Genomic DNA, 5994 nt, shown 5'->3' with positions numbered 1-5994 from the left:
CAACAGTGAACCTGTGTATAATAGTAATGGAAATGTAAAATTGGCCATACAACTCTCGCATAGTAAAATGTTATTAAAATGTGAATGCTACCAATGGAACGATGGCGCGCGGTAAAAAATTAGAGGTCTGAATTCATATTTTGCCTAAAATGATTATCTTAACTAACTAATTTAGCCAATGATTAACAATTTTTAACATGTAAGGGCATTTGGTCTAGTGGTATGATTCTCGCTTAGGGTGCGAGAGGTCCCGAGTTCAATTCTCGGAATGCCCCTTTTTGTGAAGGGTTGCAACTGCAGTTATAGATTTTGACTGTCTGATCTCAAATCGTAGCTGAAATTGATTACGAGGCATAACAATGTAACTTTTATATTGTAGGAAATCCGAGTCTCTCATTATTATTATAAGATATAGGACAGGGCCAGCAGTAGCATGCATAAACAATTTCAATAGCAACATGACCATTGACAACCAACCTTACTTATTTCACTATGGGCATTTGGTCTAGAGGTACTAGTTTATTTACTTATTTAGTAGTATTTATTTCATTAATATGAGATCTTATATTCATCTGTTATTTATGAATTTTTTTTAATAACTTATTCTAACCCTTCGTAGTAATAAGTGCCTTTTTTTCAATAAGCGAGTATCTCCGCAACTTCTTTATGCCTACTATATGATCATTCCTGAAGTCGACAACATATCAGTTTGCAATGCAACATTCAAATAGGTTCAATAAGCGAGTATCTCCGCAACTTCTTTATGCCTACTATATGATCATTCCTGAAGTCGACAACATATCAGTTTGCAATGCAACATTCAAATAGGTTCAATAAGCGAGTATCTCCGCAACTTCTTTATGCCTACTATATGATCATTCCTGAAGTCGACAACATATCAGTTTGCAATGCAACATTCAAATAGGTTCAATAAGCGAGTATCTCCTTTATGCCTACTATATGATCATTCCTGAAGTCGACAACATATCAGTTTGCAATGCAACATTCAAATAGGTTCATAGGACAAAAGTTGAGAGCTTTAGTTCCTTGCTTTAGAATGTTCTATAAACCAACTAACTAATAATTGAGTCAATGTTGGTTGAGTTTTTATGTGAGATCATGAAACAAGAAACTTCTCTTTCATTGATGGATTTTAGTCCCCTGCACATGTGAAACAGCATCAATACAACCAGATCTTAAAAAAAAGGGTAAAGTTTTGAAATCAAAAGGATCACACACTACTTACATCTTTTCACATTCATGCAATTGATTCCCTCTGTGATGCATATGTGACGTGCCCTTTGATGATGTGCCGCAAGCAAGCATATGACTTCTATCGAAGTAGTAAAAAGTTATTTTTCCTCGGAAATCATTTTGATTACCAAATTCTATTATCCTTATGTTTATCTAAGACAATCGATAATATTGGTTCAAGAATTTTATTTGCTTTAAACTTCAATTTTAAAACAGAATTTTGGATTGCAATTCCTATCCTAGACTCTGTAGTTTCTGAACTTTATCTATTACGAGAAAAAGTGTTCTTATAGAAGTGAATACAAAAAGTAGGTAATACCTACTTTCGTAAGCGTATTATCCTATCCTAAACCAAGAAACTACCTACTTTCATCATCGTAGTTTGTTCGTTTAGATATAACTATTAAAAATTGAACTTTCTCATTTGAGTTTAAAACACTATCGTAGTCTCAAACTCAACGGTTTAGTATTTTTAATTCCGATACCAATTCACACCATTTTAGCATTTGAGTGGTATCTAAGGATATCCCTACAACCCTACTTTCATAGAGATATTGCATTTAAAATTCTCAAGAAACCTACATGAGGTATGTCATTGGACAATCCTGATGATCCAAAATCTTCATGGATCTACTCAAACATATCTATAATGAAAGCATACATAATAGTCAATAAAAACATACACATATGAACAATAATATATAAAAGCAAATAAGGAACATGTTTGCAGTGAATTCAAGGTACAAATTGTTTCATTGACAACGTCAGAAAATCAAACTTGCAGAAAATAAAGTGCAGGAAAATTCTAAGTGCTCTAATGAAAAATATAGAATGCTTGATGTTTTTAATCAGAGTTACAATACTTTATATATTCAATACCATTAAACTAAGCTTAAATTTGCATAATGGAGCCTTAACCATGAAGAAAAACTAGAGAGTACCGAATAATTGGGAGAAAACAGCTGAGGAACATGAAAAGTAAGATTTTATGCCGAAGAAATTACGGTTGTAACCAGAATTACATGCTGGTAGTAATATTAATTACTATTGTAATCCTGATTATTGGCCAACCGTAATATTAATTGTGATCTCCCATAAGTTACTCTTCTGCACGATGAAATTACGGTCGTAACCCATGTTAGTAACTGGCCGTAATTTCATCTGTAGTGTTCTATTTTCTTCCGTTTTCTGATTCTTCCGTACTTCATGCTTTTGGTCCTGAGTGTTATACTCTGGCCTTGCTTCTTCAAAAACATCTAAAACATAGAAAAAGAGAGTAAAATGCAAAACAAGATAAAAGCTCTAGAAATCAGTGATAAAAACACATGGCTAAAAGTAGTAAAAACATTGTTGATCAAATCCCCTAATACTTGAATCATTGTTTGTCTTCTAGCAATTTAACTAGCATAAGAAAATTAGGATAAAACAAATTTTCTTTTTGAAAAATTTGAAGATATGTATGTAAGATACTCACTCGAAATCCATGTTTTGTTTAGGCTAAGTTTAGGTCAATCGGTACTTATTCAGCTTAAGGTTCTGATAAAAAACGCTTACTAAAGTCTCCCACAAAGATAAAAACCTCATCACAGGCATGACATCTTTGTACCTACCATTTTTTCCTTTCAATGGCACATTACTATATAGTTTACCGTTCATGTGGTGTGATATTTTGATCAGAGAATTTATTTTTCATTTAGGAATCATATAAATGTTGGAAAGGAAAACGGTTGATGGTTATCCGAGTTACTCCAATCAAACGATATTTTATTGATATATTTTTATTATGTTGGGAATAATAAATTTAGGAAGAAGAGAGGAAGAGAGTAGTGAGAGGAGTTATGAAAGTGAGGTAGAAGAATATGAATGTATTAAGTTATAGAGTTGTTTATATACAATGTAGATGTTACTTGCTCAACAAGTAACTTCTCATAAAAAACTAAAAAAACACCTCTGACTAACTCTTATTAGCATAACAAACTCTACTAGGATAGCTTAGATTACATTTTAAATCCCTTCTTAATTCAAGCTATCAAAAGTTATGACTCCATGCTCCCTTCTCAACTTTATGAATTGTAATCTTTTAACGGATTTAGTGAAAACATCAACCACTTGTTCTTATGTTGGGCAATAAACAACTTAAAGCTTTCTCTTTGTAACTTGGTCTCTAAGGAAGTGAAATTTGGTTCTATATGCTTACTCTTTCCATGTGCAAGTGGATTTTTGGCTAGGTTGATTGTTGATTTCTTGTCTATTGACATGTTGATTGGCTCTTCTATCTTGATCATCAAGTCATTCAATAAGGATTGAAGTTAATTTGCTTGACATGCTGCTACAATACATGCAACATATTTAGCTTCACAGTTGGACAATGCGACCACTGGCTACTTCTTCGAGCACCATGAGACACGTGCTTTTAGGAATTTGAAGATGTATCTAGTTGTACTTATTCTATCAATCTTTTCACCACACCAATCAACATCATAAAAACCAGAGGGCTCGAATTTATTCTCGTCTTTGCCTTGTGAAAATAAAATACCACAATGAAGTATGCCATTTATGTATCTCATTATCCTCTTTGCAACAAAAGTGTTGTTAGAGAGGAATTCTCATGAACCTACTCACCAGTCCAACTGAGTAGCCTATGTTTGACTTACTTTGACACAAGTATCTCAATGTTCCTACCGATTTCCTAAATGTGGTAGCATCTACTTTGTCTTCCTTGCCTTCATCTAAGTCCATTAGTTTCATAACTGTATATGTTGGTGTGACTTGCACTCCGACATGTTGAACTTTTCCAATATCTCACTTGCATATTTGGCTTAATACAGGGTCATTTCACCTGATGTAGATAAGAATTCTATGCCAAGGAAATATGCTAGCTTATTTAGGTCAGTCATATCAAAGGCTTGTTTCATCTTCTACTTGAACTGCTCAATCTCACTTTCACAGCTACCAATTATAAGGAGATCGTCCAAATAATGGCAAATGATCAAGAGATATTTCCCTTCTTTGCCATTGATGTAAACACCATGTTTAAAGTTACATTTTCTGAACCCTCCCTCAGTGAATATTTTGTCAATTCTTCTATTCCATACTCTTGGGGCCTGCTTCAGGCCATACAAGGCTTTGTGTAATTTGTAAACTAGATGTTCCTTTCATTTGATGAAATACCAAGAGGTTGAAAGTTGGATTATGAATACTTCTTTTTATAGATGTCATTAAGGAAGGTTGACCTAACATCAAGATAAAAAAGGGCCATCCTTTATTGCAGGTCAAGACAATTACCAACCTGATGGTCTCATGTCTTGAAATTGGTGAAAAAACTTCATCATAACCAACTCCTTGTTTTTGTAGGAAGCCTTTTGCAACAAGCCTGACTTTTGTGCTTGACAACCTTACCCTCAGGATTCACCTTTATCTTGAACACCCATCTTAGTGCAATTGCCTTCTTCCATTTAGGTAACTTGGCCAATTCCCAAGTTTTATTCTTTTCTATGGATGAGATTTCTTCATCCATGGTACCCTTCTAAGCTTGTTCCTTGAGAGTTGTTTGATAGTTAACTAGTTAAGTATTTGCAAAGATTTCAATATGCATTGTTTCTCCATCAGTGCCTACTTCATCATTGAGAACTAACTCACAATCAGCTAGTATCCTTAGAAATTGCCTTGTTCTTCATGATCTGGTTTATGTTGGTGTAGATTCCTCCTCATTAGCGTCTTCAATTTCTATTATATCCTTAGTGCCAATCTCCTCTTCATCACAATTTCTAGAGTGAACAGGTGCTAAGGTATTAAAGACATCATTGTCTTGGTTATTCCACATACATGCCTCATTCTCTATGATTATCACATCTCTATAGATGAAAATTTGATTTGTATCAAGATTAAACAATCTATAGGCTCATGGGTTATGGTAGCCTACAATGACCATTGGTTTGCTCTTGTCATATAACTTCCTTCTTTTGGCTTCAGGAAAGTGCTTGTAACACAAGGAACCAAAAATCTTCCATGTTATTTACACTAGGCTTCCTTCATGGCCAAGTTTCTTCAAGAACTTTCTCCTTCAAACTCTTTGTTGGGCATTTGTTTAAGACATAAGCAGTAGTGGATTCCACCTCACCCAAAATCTCAGGTGATAGATTTTTCCACTTCAACATGTTTCTTGACATGTTGTGAATACTTATGTTTTTTCTTTTTGACAAACCATTGTGTTGAGGAATGTATGGTGTTATGACTTCATAATGATGCATTGACTTATTCAAAAGGAATCAAACACATTAAAGGTGTATTCTCCTCCATCGTCTCTTCTTAATATTTTTATTAGCTTGCCACTTTGTCTCTCTGCCAAATTTTTGAAATCTTTAAACACTTGCAAGGCTTCACTCTTGGCTTTGATTAAGAACAACCATAACATTCTTGAGAATTTATCCACAAAGGTGATGAAGTACTTGTTTCCACCATAACTAAGTACACTTCTAATGGTCCACAAATATACGAGTGAACCACACCAAGTTTTCTTAAGCTCTCATAAGCAGACAAGATTTGAAGGCTAGTCTAGGTTGCTTTCCCCTCAAGCATTTGTTCATGAGCTTTCAGGTATTTGTACCTTAGGGACTCCAACCACTATCCATTTTGAACTAAATTGGCTTAGGTTTTTGTAACTCAAATGGCCATACCTCTTATGCCATAGCTCAGCTTCATGTTCATGAGATGTTGTAGCAAGACATCTTAGTTCAAAGT

General features: G+C 34.3%; 1 non-coding gene across 1 annotated transcript; it reads left to right on the top strand.

The window, feature by feature from the left end:
• The first annotated feature begins 203 nt into the window (after positions 1-203).
• On the top strand, positions 204-275 carry TRNAP-AGG (transfer RNA proline (anticodon AGG)). Its single transcript has one exon. It is a non-coding gene; the product is annotated as a tRNA-Pro (tRNA).
• The last annotated feature ends 5719 nt before the right edge of the window (positions 276-5994 follow it).

This window comes from Vicia villosa, unplaced genomic scaffold, assembly GCF_029867415.1.
Source record: "Vicia villosa cultivar HV-30 ecotype Madison, WI unplaced genomic scaffold, Vvil1.0 ctg.000711F_1_1_1, whole genome shotgun sequence".
Lineage (NCBI taxonomy): Eukaryota > Viridiplantae > Streptophyta > Magnoliopsida > Fabales > Fabaceae > Vicia > Vicia villosa.
This window is presented reverse-complemented; position numbering and strand designations above follow the sequence as displayed.